The sequence below is a fragment of the Tyto alba genome, unplaced genomic scaffold (assembly GCF_018691265.1).
Source record: "Tyto alba isolate M040663 unplaced genomic scaffold, T.alba_DEE_v4.0 Super-Scaffold_9, whole genome shotgun sequence".
In the NCBI taxonomy this organism is placed as follows: domain Eukaryota; kingdom Metazoa; phylum Chordata; class Aves; order Strigiformes; family Tytonidae; genus Tyto; species Tyto alba.
This window is the reverse complement of record NW_024881330.1, coordinates 3,345,318-3,361,956: the sequence shown is the minus strand read 5'-3', so window position 1 is coordinate 3,361,956 and position 16,639 is coordinate 3,345,318. Positions and strand designations below refer to the sequence as shown.

The window sequence follows — 16,639 nt, the reverse complement described above, 5'->3', positions numbered from 1 at the left end:
ACTGCCACATCCAACTACCTCGGGAACATCTCCATCCTGGTGACCTTACAAACATCAAGACATGCTGTGATTTCTCAAGGAGGCAGCCTTTGTAATCACTGTGCAGAGGTACACGAAGCATGTGTGTTGTCACCAGAGAGATGCAGGTTTCCTTGTACAAATCCTATTTCTCCTGAAACACATCTAAGGAGACATCAATATGAAGTACCACTGTCTAGTGGTTCACATCTACATAGTGACAACTGAACAAGAAGTCTACGTGTCAACATCCAACAGTCTTCGGAGTGGTTTTTCTGGGGTTTGGGGTTTTTTTAAGTCTATTAGAAAAATGTAAAAGCAGAGGCAACTGCTTGTTGTACAACTCAAATACACACCGACCTGCTCTAGAACTAGGACTGCACTTTCCCCTTCTCTGATGCATGCCACATTTCTGTGTGCTCAGAGGTCCCAGCAAAGCGCAAGCATCAGAGAATCCCACCAGCCCTGCCATCATGTACCCACAGAATTCATTCCTCGATCACCTGTATTGCTTTCCGCATGCTACCACGTTCCTGTAATTCATAAAAAAAGCAAAACAGAGCAAGGTATAGAGAGCAATGCTGGCAGCTGCAGCTGAATGTTTTTATTTGATCCATTACTCTTTCCATTTGTAAAAAAAAAAAAAAAAAAAAAAAAAACACTAATATTCATGTGATTCAGCGCAACTTAAGGCGGGGGGGAAAGGGCAGAAATCTTGCCTCTAGCAATATCACATGGAGCAATCCTGCTCCACGTGAAAACAACATTATTTGTCCACCACACAGAGTCTAGCACTAAAATCTCAGGATGCTCATGGCTCTTAAGGTAAGAGTTTCTGTCACCTTCACGTAGCCTTGGATCAAGTGTTTTCAAACTGTCTTTACAAGCGAAAATCAGTAATCATTTTAATTTTTCAGAGCAAGCTGAGCCATGACACATCCCATCCCTGTCAAGTGGGGATTCAGGTCCTTAAGCACAGAAACCTGATCGCGCGGTTTTACAGAAATACCAATCTCGTGTCCATCTCTCAGAGCACCCAATGGTGCACGCAGACCTAGGAGGATGAAAATCAATATTGAAATTATCAAACACACACCACGTCGTGCATGCGACTTCATGTCGACCCATCTTCTCCTTATCTCATCCTCCCACCCTTCTCATCCCACAGATCTATGTTTTCTTCTCTGACTCTATCTTGTCAGGCGGTTTCTTTGCAGCAGGGTCTCTCCTTCAAGTGCTGGACACCGTACAGGAATGCAAGAGGGACATGATCTTTGGTTGCATCCGTAGGAACAACTCCATTATAGGGAGGAATTAATGTCAACTCTGCCTACTTGCAGGTTTTGGTTTGTTTTTGTTTTTTTTGTTTTTTTTTTTTTTTTTAAGCCATCGTGTATATAATTCACATGATGTCAGTACAGGAATATCACGCTAAAGATGTGGAACGTAAGGGGCGGGTTTTCCTCGTTTCTATGGTTATAAGCAATTTTAATGACCAACCTAAATAAAAAAGCTGGAAGAGAGAGAAAGTAGGAAGGAGCGAGGTAGGCGTTTAATTTTGATTGACAAGACATAGCATAACTAGTTAAGATCTGTCAAATGCCTGCTGAGGGATCACAAATCCTCAGTACATTGTATGGCAGATAGAATTAGTCTAAATGCACAGCTTTACAAAAATGTTTCTTACCCGGCAAGATCAGAGTTCACCATTTCAATTTCCCCATACAAAGCAACTGATATCATAACTACCAAAGGAGCCAAGGTAGGGCCAGAAAAAAATATACAGCTTTTATTATTTGTGAGAGTTTAAAATAGTAACATGCTACAGTGTCTTAACTTTTGTCACTCGCCAATATATTTATATATATATATATATATATACACACACACAACACACAGATAGATACATAGATAAATATATTTGAAAGGTAGTATCAACAGCATCACTTTGGAATCACAGCCGCATCACATTAAATGCTGTATAAATACAGAGTAAGGAGACAATTCCTTCATTAAAGACCTTAAATTAGGAGGCTGAATGCAGAAAGAATTGAACATAGATTGAAGACAGAAACACTGGCATGACAGTTGGCTTTGAGGTTCCCTGAAGATATATCATCAAAAAAAACAAGGTTTAGGAAAAATTAAGAGCATCTCTACAAATGTTTATGGGTGATGTCAACAAGATAGAAGAAGAACAGAGCTACAGTGACTTGGAACATTTCAAAGTCAAGAACAGAGATTCATGACCTTGGAGGGAAGAGTCGGGACCTCAACAAGGCATAAAGCAGCACAAGAAGGGCTCTGGAAGACACAACCAGCACCTTGTGTTTAATGCCACAGAGATGTAGGACGTAGCAAAGGACAGACACAAAGAAAATTTAAAACACACCTGAACCAAGCTACGAAGGCATTTTTCTTTTACTCACTCAGCACTGTCGAGATACAAGCAGGACACTGTGATCTTCACAGGTGCAACACACTCATGAGACCACCATTTCCTGAGTTTCTATGTACCTACTTTTAATGCTCTAAAAGTCTCTGCTATTTTATCAAATGCTGTTTGACTTTTAAGGAGGTAAAAACTAAGCAACAGAGGACAGGGTTACGAAGGAGGGAAGTCAACAGCTCCCAAGATGCCTGCCAACAGGATCTGCACTTAAACCATGCAGTTTTGGCAGAGAACACCCTCAAAATTTGATATTTAAAAGTCTTGTGGTGCTGGAACATATAATTAAAGTAAAAGGACACAAGTGAACTAAGAGCTGATCAATACCAAAGTCAGAAGAACATGTTCCCACAAACGTTCAACCACCTGGTTCTTTCATGCTACATTGAAAGAAAAATCAGATACCAACTACTTTTGTTTCCATGGAAGATCATCCCTCTCCAGCCTCTAAAAGGTACATATTTGTACTAATCTTAAAGAGAACAAAAAAAAAAAAAAAAAAAAAAACTACAAACAAACAAACAAAAACCACAAAAACAAAACTCACAAGAAGTTGCCTCATTAACTGCCAGTCTCCAATGCTTGAGCAGCATATTTATTGTGATACAAACTTTTCTTTCACCCAGCAATGCCCAGGCTTGATAACGTAAGAATAATGAACTTAGTGTGTTCATTAAAATTAAATATCTTGAAGAACCACAGTACTCGCTCCTCAAGAATTTAAATAAATGGAGGGAAGTGGATTTGAGTCCTAACTGGTCACCTCACTGGAGCAAGTCCACTGACCTCTGTCTCAAAATTCTCAGTTTGCAAGTAATTAAACTAAGCCTGTATGAAATTTATTCACTCACCAGTTATACCTTACACAAGCACAGTAGCACTCACGCACTAAGTTGCCTCTTACTATCATTATCTAAAAAATCTTTATAGAAAACTTGCCAGATCTGGGCACAGATTCCTCAATTTCAGCCAAAATTTTCAACTGGACTCTTAAGAAGTCAGCCAGTAGTTCTAAAAAGCTAACATCAGTGTGATGTACAATGAGGAAAATCAAGCTCCGGGGCATGTTCTCCCACCGTTCTGTCAGGCATGTTGGCTTCACTCAAGTCTAACCACGGCCCATGATGATTTGATGGTGTATACAAGTCCAACACACACCTCAGCTCGGATTATTTAAGTCCCTGAGAAATAATAAGCAAGACATAAAAGCATTGCAGATACAGTCTTCCAGCCTTCCTGCCCAATGGCTGAGGATGTTGTAATGATCCACAGGCAAAAACATTTAGTCAGCTCTGTCCAGGACACATCTACTGAATCAAACCCATCACCAGCAAACAGGAGCTGCTCAGTAACTGTGGTTATAATCTAATTATGGGGATGTGTGTGAGAGGAGGGAAAAGGACCCGAGTTCCTGAGCGTTCAAGTTATCGAGGACATCTTAAATGCAACATTTAATGAGACAGAGACACTAGTCAAACAAGGTTCAAAAGCAGGATCAAGGATAGAACAGGAATATTAGTCAAGAGTGGGTAAGTAAAGAAGATACGCCAGGGGTGAAGGTATTGCCAAGAGGTTAAAACTGCCACCTACTTTTCCGTCCTCAAATATTAATTAGGACAAATTTTGGCCTGTGGTCCCATGGCATGTAACAGCTTTTGATCTCCCTCAGGGCTCCTTTGCCCTTACTGAAGCCGGATAACTACTTTACCTACCTGAAAACCCACAGAGCTGCCCAGCTGTAGGTGTTGAATACAGGGGAGCTTGGGGGTGGAAAGAAGGAGAAATGGTACCTCTGACTTGTACTGATGGACACGGGACCAGCTTGGGCAGTTGCAAAGCAAGAACCATGAAACCACTGCTTTGGTTCTCCTAATTTACTGCTGTTTCCTTCCCAGTAGTGACACCATGAATTCAGTAACCAGGAAAATAAAACCAAAAAAAAAAAAAAAAAGCAATTAATATTTTAACAATTTTTTATTGCAAGGTCTCAAACAGCCAAGTTGCCTATCACCAATTTGAAGATAAAAGTCAAAACAGCACGGAGTCAGCTGGCACAACCTCATTTATTACCAGATAATGCCTCCAAACCCCCCAAACCAACTCTGCAGCCATCAGAACCACCTCTTCCCAGCACAGAGCCCAGGAATTACTTGCAAATGAAATGCAACCGGACTTATTGCTTCTGCAACCCTGGAAATTCAAGTTACAGAGGTGACATTACATTTTGTTTTGCCAGGGCTAATCTAATACCTTTTTAAAGGTGCATGCATTTCGCCCTGTTGGCTTCCAACACTGAATTACCAGCTCTGCTAAGCTTCAGAATAAATGAGACAAGCGTGCCCTCTGGGTGAAATCCCTTGCTGTAATCTTTATTCAGAACACACTGCTTCAGAGCCCTGTGTGCATTGCCAAAAATCGCCTTGAGGTTTGCTCCTAAGACGGCAATTTGCATATCACCATTTTGCTGCAGAGCTTATCCAGTGTCCCCGCTATTATTTTAATACCCAACTGTGGGCGTCCCCCCCCCCCCCCTCGAGCAGCGCACAGAAGTGCACGCTAAAAATACTCTTGCCTTCCCCACTGGCTCCGCACATGACCGCAACCAACGCCGTCTCGGATGCAAAACCGGGAGCGATGGCACCCATCCGCCTCTTGACAAGGATGCGCAGGTATCTGAAGCGCTCAAAAAAAAAACGTGCTGGGAAGCAGAAAAGTACCTCTGCACGGATGGAGGAAGGATGCACACCGCAGCCGGTGGAGGAAGATGGCAACAAGAGACAGTTTTGCAGTCAAGGAAAGCAGGAGAGGTTTATCCGAGCGCAAGACGTACTTGGGAAAACACATTAAGAGGTAATAAAGCAGGCAAGGGAGGCATCGCCCGGGACATGAATTTAAGATGATGCTGCACAGAGGAAAGGAAAGAAACCTCATGCACAGAATCCCAGGCAAACGCAGCCTGATTCATGCTCCAGGAGGGAGATCCTGATCCCAGCGCACTGATGAAAGCGCACAAAAAAACAACCCCATGGATTGCAGATTTTTCTGTGCTCTCCTTCCCCCCTCGCCCAGCAAAGCCCGGTCTCGGAGGTTGTAATTATTTTTGGCAAGGTGTAAACAGATCTGGGAAAAGAAACTGAAAACCAGAGTTATTTACGAGATGCCACGCCAGCATCAGAGCCCGGCTACCAAATCAGCAAGCGCAAGGTCACCCTCATCTGCTTAGGAGAGCAAGTTTGAAAACTGGTTTGCAGCCAGCCAGGCAAAATAACTAGCCTCAGTCTGCCCAGGAAGGCAAGTAATGGAACTGGAGCACGATGAACCACCAGAAAACACTGCTTCAGTCAACTAACTACAAGGGCTTTATCACAGGGCTGGCAAGCTTTGAAATGACATCCATCAAGATGATGTCCACCCAGCCCTTAACTGACCATGACAACTACCTGCTTCCCCGGTCTACTCAAGAGGAGTAAGAAGGACATCAGGTCCGTAAGTCTTCCTCCACCAAAGCTGTTGTAGAGAGAGGCATCCAAGGGACTCCATCTGCATGTAAAAGACTACTGAAGACCACTCATCGCCCTACCCTTAAGGCCACCGTCTCCTTCCAAGGAGTTAGAATATTGCCCCAACCCAGGAAGAACCACAGATTTTTGAAAAGCAATTTACTTGCAAAGAGTAAAGCTTTGCATTCTTTCTCTCCTTTTGGCCAGCAGAGAAAAGCTGCAAAAGCTGAACCCTCCCTGCAGGAGGATATTGCACCCCAAAGGGGCTGAAGAAGCCAGCAGCATCTCAACCCCACAAAGCACCCACCAAGGAAAATGCAAAAGCTCTTTCTGGTCTTACGAGGAGCCAAAGGGAAAGGGATGGTCAAAACTAGGTGTGGGGAGGCAGGAGGCGAGTGCCCGAGGGACAGGAGGACCTCCAGTCTGCTTTCTGCACACTCTCTTTATATTCTGCGTTCAAATGCCTCGCAAACAGGACTAGGACCCACAGCTCTGTTTCCAAGTACAGGATTGTGCTAAATTCTAATTAATTCTAAAAAGGATGACAAGCACAATGAGTTAGGAAGAGAGAAGAGCAAGCCTGTAGACCTGAGAGCCCATGAGACATCTCTGTATACAAAAGGAAGCAAAGGTATGTCTGAATAATATGCAGAGAAAAAAAGAAAAAAAAAAATGGGGAAAAAAAAAAAAAAAAAGAGCAGGCCTTGGTTTCCATGCACAAAGAAGAGGACCCTTACAATTAAACTGCAGGTATATCCATGAGGGGAGGGGACAAAAAAATAAAAAAGGAATTGAAATCTTCTCCATTGCCCTATATTTCGGGCAAAGTAGAAGAAACCCATCTCTCGAAGCTCTAAAGATGATAATGAGGAAAATATCTGTAGTGAGACTGTCAATCTGCTTTTTCAATTTGCAAGGTGTCAGTCACAACATCCTGTTTTACTGTAATATTACAGCACTGTTTACACCACTTCATAAGATTCATCTCCAATGGACCAGTTATGGGACTTGGCTAAAACAGCAACCCATTACTTTTTTACAAAAACGACCCATACCTATGAAACTCCCCTGCGGTGCATGATCAATAATTAAGAGGGCTTTTGAAAGCACGCGGCTGTTGTCTAAAACAGAAAATTCCAAAAGCTTAGCACAGCATTTCTGGGGCTTCAACACCCACATTTTACCACCTACTTCCATCTTCGCCTACCTGAAGTTAATGGAAGCTGAAGGTCCTCCAACACAGAGAAATCCAGACACTAACATGCTGTGGTCTCAACACAACTTTAAGCTCTATCATTTTTACTTTTTTTTTTTTTTTTTTTTCTCTCCTTATTTTTCATTAGTAAAAGTAGTCCTAGTAAAATGACTTCTTTTTTCACCATCACTACAAATCTAAATAGCTTTACAACCTGTATGACACGGTACACAAGAGGACAGTGACCATTAGCAGGCTGACATGCTTCCCTGATCACAGCTATGCTTATTCATCGTGGCCTGATCCTGCCCGCACTGATCCCACAGCTCTGTCCACGGCAGCTTCAGCAGAGACCAGATATTTTCAATTCTTTAAAATAAAAGCAAAGCAATCAGAGAATACAAGCAAACAAAAACACATGCACTATTACTATATATGTGAATTTGATATACATATATATACACATGCATATATCTTATGTTCTACACTATAAAAATTGTTACTTAACAACATATATAAGTTTAATTGCTCATACTTTTTCACTGAGCACCTGCTCCTGTTCACTACTTGTAGCAGAATATTTGATGGGACTGACATTGGGGTCTCTCCAGCACTGACTGGCACTCAGGTAAGAGAGCGGCTAGGGATATGTAGGCGGATGACAGAAAACATCCAAACTTTTGGGAAAGATAAATCACATCTCATGCTATTTAACAGCAAGCTTAAACTTGTATAAATTATGTATTTCAGAAATTAGGAGGTCCTCATGAGAGTATAGAAAGCTAATAGTGTCACAAGGGATCATAAATCTATTGTTTTGTGGGGGGAAAAAAAATAACGTCAGAAGCTCTATTAAGGTTTAACTTGTTTCAGTTTGCAAGAAGGAAAAGCTCAGCATCTGCAGCTCCCAACAGAAGGATGCAGCTATGTGGAAGATGTTAAAAAATTACATAGATTGATCTAGGCCTTAATGCACAGCACCTACTCTCATACAGCCACATGATTTTTAAATTATTTTTATTAGCCAGGAATAGAAAATGCAGTTCATTGGAATTAACTTGAAGTTGTTGCAGCAATTACATTTAAAAAAAAAAAAAGTTTGCTTTCTTTTTAATAATGATTCCATAGCAAACAGAAGGGACAGAGGGACTGTTGGTCACCAGCAGGATGTTGAATGGTGCCTGTGCACAACCAGCACTGTAAGCAAATAAGCTGCATTATCCCCCTTCAAAAAAACCAAGACCACATGTCGGAAAAGGGATGCTCCTACAGAAGCAAAATTACAAACTCAAGGGATTGCCATCTGCAGCTCCCGGGCCCAGGCAGATGAAGCACAATAAAAAGTAAACGAAGAAAATCTGTAATGTCACTATATTAAACAAGGTGTTACCCAGTGAGTCAGCACAGTTCCTGCAGCATCATCGACCTTCCCCATCACCAAACGGACGCACGGCTGCGTTTCATCTCCCCTCTCCAAAATCAGAAGAGCTCGGAGCATCACAGACATCTCCAGGCTGGGACATGGGATGCGGCAAAGCATTCGCTAATAACTCACCCCAAACACAACTGCACTTATCTACAGTTAGCTGCAACCACTGCTCCCTGTGACCAAAAGCCCTTCTTTTAGCCGATAATATGTTTTCCAAACAAACTATTCACATTAAAACTTTCAATGCTGGTTATCTAACCAAGGATTAAATTTGAGGGGGAAATTTCAATGAAAAGCAGTGGGTTTTTTGCATGAAAAAAACCACTTTGCAGAGCACAGCCCCGACTTCCCTTCAGTAGGTTTTGCTTAAACTCAAAACTACCGTTGCACGGCTCACAAACCCAGTGAGACATCATCCAAGTCTTCCCCAAACAGCCCGGGAGGATTTTTCTCCCTCAACACACCCCAAAATTGGAGCACACGAGCTGCAGAGTGAGCACTACTGCATGCAGACTGTGGTCACGGTCGTAAGACATCACATGCTGGTAAATAAATAAGGGAATTTCAGAGGAAAAATGAGGAAAAAAAAAAAAAAAAAAAAAAAGAAAAACAGTGTTTGTGGCTGTTTATGCCTCTACCACAGAGCTCCTCAGCTATCTGCTCATATGATTTTTTTTTTTCCAAAGCAGCCATTAATAGCAAGTTTGGGAGTTCCCTCGTACCACACTCGATCCTCTGGCATCTCACGCAGCAAAGAAAGGGGTTAATCCAAAAATTTGGGTCACAACACCTCCAAAATCTGCCTGGTTTTCACATGCAGAAAAATGAAGGAGACACCTCCCTCCTCCACTCACAAGAATCACAAGAAGATTTGTTATAAGCTGGAAAAAAAAGCAACAGGCTTCAAATGAGCTTAAACAAATTCCCTCATGGAAGAAGAAAATACTTTATTTTACAGAAATAACGACTATGGCAACCTACAGCACAACAGGGTTGGAATAAAATCCTACAGCACGGCTGTCTCCTGCACTCCTTTACTCCATGCACCAGCTGATGGAGGAGTCCTACAGGGGGAAAAAAAAAAAAAAATACATGGCCAAGTTATTCAAGACTACAGTCACAATAAAAGAATGCAGCAGGGGAAGGAAGACAAAGTGCCTGGTAACCTCAAAAAACTCACATTTTTGAACATGTGGCTTTGCAGCGGGGGTGACAGTAAAGCAAAACCAAAATAAACGCTACACAATGAGGAGCATAAACATTTTGCACTTATTTTCTGCTTTTATTTAGGGAAGAGATTACAAACATAGCAAAGAACCCAGCATGAGCATTCACTTTAAAAATGCAAGTAAATTTTCTAAATAAAAAAGTATAGGTATTGCAGCCGTGTTCAACTTCATTCAAGAAGAAGCCAGGAAATGTTTTGCAGATTTTGCTTGCAGCATCCCAGTAGATGAGTAGCCAACACACCTAAACTGCCCTTGGAAGAGCTTCACCCACAGCTCTGCATCCCAGCAAAAAAGTATTAAAAAACACCTGCTGATACACCTTGTCTTTTTTTATTTTGTATCCATCTTCAGAATATATTTAAAAAAAGCAATTGATTGCCAATGAAGTCTTCACTTTCTAATGGTGCTGCAAGCAAACTGGACATTGGGGGAAAAAAAAAAAAAAAAATCCATCCTGCACCTTTTTTTTTTTTTTTTTTTCCCAGTTAAATGCTATTTTTCCCATCATCAGGACTACTGAAAAGCAGAGACATGCCCATGCACTGCAACAAAGAGATGGCACCTGCCTACTGAATTTCCTGACTAGTGACACTATGAAGAAAAATAAGAGTTTTAAATAGAAACCTCCCTGCAAGTGTTAAATCAGATTAATTTAACTCTTTTGCATTATTTTAATCTTACATACCATCATTTGCAAGGCAAGTAGAAAAAAAAAAAAAAAAAAGAGTAGGAATCTTATCTTGACCATACTCCTTTGAAAACACAGTGTATTATTAAAAGTCACAAATAACCTCCCTGACGGCAAAAGGACACACGCTCCTTTGCAGCAGGGCGATAGCATGAATTTTATACTTAGCTCTCTGGACACTCAACATCCAGCAACAGGCAGGAGCTTCCCTTCATCCTTGCAACACTTAACACTGCTGCTGGCGATGCCAACACAAGTTTGTGGCCAGATTTTGTATTTGCACGTGTCAAAGAATACACCGCAAAAGAACACAATGCAATTTGAAAGGTTGGTGATGCTGCTGGAGGACAAGTTTTGCAATATCTCCCCAGCAAGTCCCGGCATGTAGGCACACTCCAATGCTTCATTTTGGGAGTTAAATGCTTAAATATCTGGATGAAATTTAGACCAAATAATGCCATAGGCAAACAGATTGGCTATTACAGTCAAGAAGACCCCACCAACCATTTCCTGGGTGGAAGGACCCACTCCTCCATCCATCAGGTCTCGGGGGGGATCAGACCTGGAGGCACAAGTCCCTTCCAGTGCAAGCAGCCTTTGCCCTGCTGATGAGGACTGCAACCCTACATAAAACACAGGCAGAGGCTCCTCCTGCCCGCACAAAGCCCTCGGGTGTTATAGATTTATTTCCACGTTCCCCTGCAGCACCAGCAGCCCTCAGGAGGTCCATAAAAAGCCAAGTGAGAGCCACCTCTCCATCCCGCTGCCCAAACTGACTGACGTGTAGGAAGGAAGATGACAAAGATGAGAAAAGTAAATTAGATTTTTTTGAAAGTTCTTTCCATTTTCATCTAGCAGAATGTGTTTATGGCACAGGCAGGGAATTGAAAGTATTATTTTTATCTTGATATTATTTACCCTTTCACACTTGCTATTTAAATATCCCTGAATTCCCAGAAGAACCAGCAATTCAAAATACCATTTGATATATAAGAAAGAGGAAGCACAGACTCATGCATTTTCAGCTTGCCTATTTTTTTTTTTTAATTAGTTTTTAAGTGCTATAATATCGATGTGCAAATTTTTCAAGACACAAAAGTATTATTTCTCCTTCACTCTCAGTATAGAGTCTCCATCCCCAGAGCAGGTTCTTGCTGGTCACACCGGAGAGTCACACGGCGAGAAGCAAATGACAAGAAGTTTAAAATATTTTAATAACTAAATAAATAAAAATCAAGAGAGTTCTGAGAAAAGCAGTAAGGTTTCTTGCACAAGAGAGGATGGGAATAAAAGACTTTCATACTCAAATCTCAGTTCTACCAGTCTCTGTAGTCAACCTCAGCTAAATAACTTGCAATTGTTGCACAAGAAGCAACCCTGGATGCCAGGAAAACTGCAGCAGTACAGTGTTACACCGAAAAACTCCTCCAAACCAAGCAATTGCCAATACTCCTCTAGGAGGGAGACAACATATCTGAAAGCTCAGTCTCATTTCAGACACAATGGCAGGAGGTAACGGAGAGCTAACTGAGGAGCCAGGATTGCAGCAGGACACGTGGTTGCACTGCTCAGCCTCTCCGATGTCCATCAAAGCCACATCAGCAGTGGTTGTGGCTTTTTTTTTTTTTTTTTTTTTTAAATTGAATTAGTATCCACAAGTAAACCTCAAAGGTGGAAAGCTCCGGAGCGAGCAACGGGGTTATTTGTTGCTTGGCTGATGGCTGGAGTGAGGGGATGAGCACACCATTAGCATCCAAGAAAAAGCCCAGAGATCAATCTGGAGGTGAGATGAGATGGAAAAGAACATCGTTGCTGGAGAAGATGGCAGAGCAGGAAGGCATGGATGGGCCAGAGAGCAGCTGGACTGAGTCATCGGTGATTTAACGACCCGAACCATCTGCTGAGGATACAGAGGCCAACAAGGCAGGATGGGGCACTGCATATTCACAGCCCCACTGCAAAGCGAAATGTCAGCTTGGAAAAAGGGATAAACGCTGGATAAAAAGCGAACTTTGCTGCTATTGCTACTGGATGGATAAAAAAAGGGAAAAAAAATCCTTATACTTTAGACCAGCCTTCCCCATCCCAGTCCATGCACCACAGAGTCAGTAAAACATTTAGGATTTAGCAGGATGAAGTACAAAGAGCAAAATTTCAGGCCACCCCACGCACATGTTATTCCCGTGTTTGCAAACAGAGGACTGCTTGTTTGTGCGGTGCTCCCAGACACATCTGGAACTGCAAATGTCACGGAATACTTCAAACGCAAACAAGCAGAGGTTTTGCAGCGTGTATTTGGTGTGATGGTGGAAGAATGAAAGTGTGCTTTTAGGTTTCCAAACCCTCTGCTTTCTGACAGGCACACAAAGACATTGAGCAGTTCAGTGGAAACACAAGATTTCCCCAACAAAGTCTGCTCCAGTGCTAAATGCTGCAGGTTAATTGTGTCCTGCAGCGAGGGCGAGCTTTTATTAAAAGCTCCGAACCACTAACGCTTTGTAGCACCAAAGTAAAAAAAAAAAAAAGGTTCTGCATTCAGCCAATGACTATTGCAGAAAATGGCACTTTATACATTTAAAAGTAGATTTATTTCCTCTCCTTGCACTTGCAAATCCATCTCACTGACTCATTTATGGCTAAAGCTTCCTGAATTAGCCTGGAAGGAAAAAAAAATAATAAATAAATACCATTATACCCTATGTGAGGTTAAAAGTGAGCCAAAACCCCGCTCTTTTAACTACAACGTGGGTCACGAAGCAGTTCCCAACGTTGCCATTGCACCAGGGCTCCACACATCGATGTTTCGTTGCGTTAAGCAACCACGGGACGGTGTTGTGGCGACTGCTGGTGGCAACGTGGGCGCGGGGACCTTCCATCTTCACCCTGTCACCGGCCACACGGGACACACGCGCGGTCCTTGGGAGAGCACAGCACCCTCTGCAAGCGCGTCCCTCCTTGCTCGCAGCCCTGGGCAAGGCCAGTCCCTGTCCCCCCCCCCACCTCCCCGTTGCTCGCACACACACAACCCCCGTGCGAGGCCAGCCACAGCCTCGACACCGTGCAAATGCACGCGGCAAACCCTGTGCAAGGGCAGCCGCAGCCCCTCGAGGCCTTGCTCCCAGGCTGCAAACACACACACCTCTGTGTGCAAGCCGTGTCCCTAAGCAACACATACACACCGCGCTGTGCAAGGCCATCCCTGTCCCCAAGCTGCACAAACACAGCTTGTGCAAGGCCAGCCCTGTCCCCACGTTGCACACACACACACACACACTCTCTGCAAGGCCAGCCCTGCCCTGTGGCACACACACGCCCTGTGCAAGGCCAGCCCTGTCCCCACGTTGCACACACACTCCCTCCAAGGCCAGCCCTGTCCCCACGTTGCACACACACACACTCTCCAAGGCCAGCCCTGTCCCCACGTTGCACACACACACTCTGTGCAAGGCCAGCCCTGTCCCCACGTTGCACACACACACCCTGTGCAAGGCCAGCTCTGTCCCCACGTTGCACACACACTCCCTGTGCAAGGCCAGCCCTGTCCCCACGTTGCTCACATACCCTGTGCAAGGCCAGCCCTGTCCCCACGTTGCACACACGCCCTGTGCAAGGCCAGCCCTGTCCCCACGTTGCACACACACACCCTGTGCAAGGCCAGCCCTGTCCCCACGTTGCACACACACACTCTGCAAGGCCAGCCCTGTCCCCACGTTGCACACACACACCCTGTGCAAGGCCAGCCCTGTCCCCACGTTGCACACACACACTCTCCAAGGCCAGCCTTGTCCCCACGTTGCACACACACATTCTGCAAGGCCAGCCCTGTCCCCACGTTGCACACACACACTCTCCAAGGCCAGCCCTGTCCCCACGTTGCACACACACCCTGTGCAAGGCCAGCCCTGTCCCCACATTGCACACACACACCCTGTGCAAGGCCAGCCCTGTCCCCACGTTGCACACACACACCCTGTGCAAGGCCAGCCCTGTCCCCACGTTGCACACACACACTCTCCAAGGCCAGCCCTGTCCCCACGTTGCACACACACACCCTGTGCAAGGCCAGCCCTGTCCCCACGTTGCACACACACACCCTGTGCAGGGCCAGCCCTGTCCCCACGTTGCACACACACACCCTGTGCAAGGCCAGCCCTGTCCCCACGTTGCACACACACACCCTGTGCAAGGCCAGCCCTGTCCCCACGTTGCACACACACACCCTGTGCAAGGCCAGCCCTGTCCCCACGCTGCACACACACACCCTGTGCAAGGCCAGCCCTGTCCTCACGTTGCACACACACTCTGCAAGGCCAGCCCTGTCCCCACGTTGCACACACACACTCTGCAAGGCCAGCCCTGTCCCCACGTTGCACACACACACTCTCCAAGGCCAGCCCTGTCCCCACGTTGCACACACACACTCTCCAAGGCCAGCCCTGTCCCCACGTTGCACACACACACTCTCCAAGGCCAGCCCTGTCCCCACGTTGCACACACACCCTGTGCAAGGCCAGCCCTGTCCCCACGTTGCACACACACACCCTGTGCAAGGCCAGCCCTGTCCCCACGTTGCACACACACACCCTGTGCAAGGCCAGCCCTGTCCCCACATTGCACACACACACTCTCCAAGGCCAGCCCTGTCCCCACGTTGCACACACACACTCTGCAAGGCCAGCCCTATCCCCACGTTGCACACACACACTCTGCAAGGCCAGCCCTGTCCCCACGTTGCACACACACACCCTGTGCAAGGCCAGCCCTGTCCCCACGTTGCACACACACACTCTCCAAGGCCAGCCCTGTCCCCACGTTGCACACACACACCCTGTGCAAGGCCAGCCCTGTCCCCACGCTGCACACACACACCCTGTGCAAGGCCAGTCCTGTCCCCACGTTGCACACACACACTCTGCAAGGCCAGCCCTGTCCCCACGTTGCACACAAGCCCTGTGCAAGGCCAGCCCTGTCCCCACGTTGCACACAAGCCCTGTGCAAGGCCAGCCCTGTCCTCACGTTGTACACACACAATCTCCAAGGCCAGCCCTGTCCCCACGTTGCACACACACCCTGTGCAAGGCCAGCCGTGTCCCCACGTTGCACACACACCCTGTGCAAGGCCAGCCCTGTCCCCACGTTGCACACACACACCCTGTGCAAGGCCAGCCCTGTCCCCACGTTGCACACACACACTCTCCAACGCCAGCCCTGTCCCCACGTTGCACACACACACCCTGTGCAAGGCCAGCCCTGCTCCCAAGCTGCACAAACACACGCAGTGACAGGCCAGCCCTGTCCCCACGTTACACACACGCCCCTGTGACAGGCCAGCCCTGTCCCCGTGTCACACACACACACACACCCCCCCACCCCCCTTTGCAGAGCCCGCACGTCCTTAGATCACCCCGCACCGGCCCCCACAAGCCGCGTCACCCCCCCGCGCGCCCGGAGGGGCGGGGGAAGGTCCGGCGCGCGCCCCTCACCTGCCGCCGCGCGCCCCTCGCCGCGAGGCTGCGCCCTGACCCGCCGGCACCCAAACATCACGTGACCGCGGGCGCGGGCCCCGCCCTTTAACCACGTCCTCGCCCCCCCCTCCTCGCTCCGCCCACCCCTCCGGTAGGTGCCACCGCCCGCCGGCACTGCCCCGGACTGCAACTCCCAGCCGGCACCGCGAAGCGACGCCCCGCCCCTTTCGCGCGGCGACCAATCCCCAGAGGGAACGGCGCGGGGGTGGCGGGGGTGGGTCCCGCCCACCGCCTCCCTCCGCGCTTCCCGCCTCAGGGCGCCGCTGCTCGCGGCTCCCGCAGCGGCCCCTTCCCTCCTCTGCGGGGACCTGCCGGGCGCCCTGAGGCTCCTCCGGTCCCACCTTCCTCCCGCAGCCGCGTTCCCCAAGGCGAGTTTCCCCTCACCGAGACCTCCCCACAACCCCCCCCTCAGCTTTCTGTCCCTCCAGGGACTCTGCTCCTCTGCCCCTTCCTGAGGATTCCGTTGTACAGTCTCTGGCCTGTAAGGTAGCACTCTGCTTCCCCTGCCTGCACTCTGGCACCTTTCCTTTTCCCCTCTCCTCTGCCCTGCCATACCCCACTGATCCTGGTGCTCCCCTCCGGTATATCTTTATTGAAAATTGGTCT

The 16,639-nt window shown here is 46.7% G+C and overlaps 1 protein-coding gene across 9 annotated transcripts in view; it reads right to left on the bottom strand.

Moving 5' to 3' along the window:
• The window catches only part of TSNARE1 (t-SNARE domain containing 1), a 491,281-nt gene extending 475,205 nt beyond the window's left edge, over window positions 1-16,076 (bottom strand). For 6 of the 9 annotated variants that reach the window (XM_042786051.1, XM_042786060.1, XM_042786057.1 and 3 more), the window contains exon 1: window positions 15,992-16,076. The gene's annotated coding sequence lies outside the window, so the exon portion shown is untranslated. Of the gene's footprint in view, window positions 1-9,572; window positions 9,656-15,991 lie in introns of all 9 variants that reach the window. The other 3 variants (XM_042786053.1, XM_042786055.1, XM_042786056.1) reach the window with 2 other exon arrangements.
• Window positions 16,077-16,639: the final 563 nt, after the last annotated feature.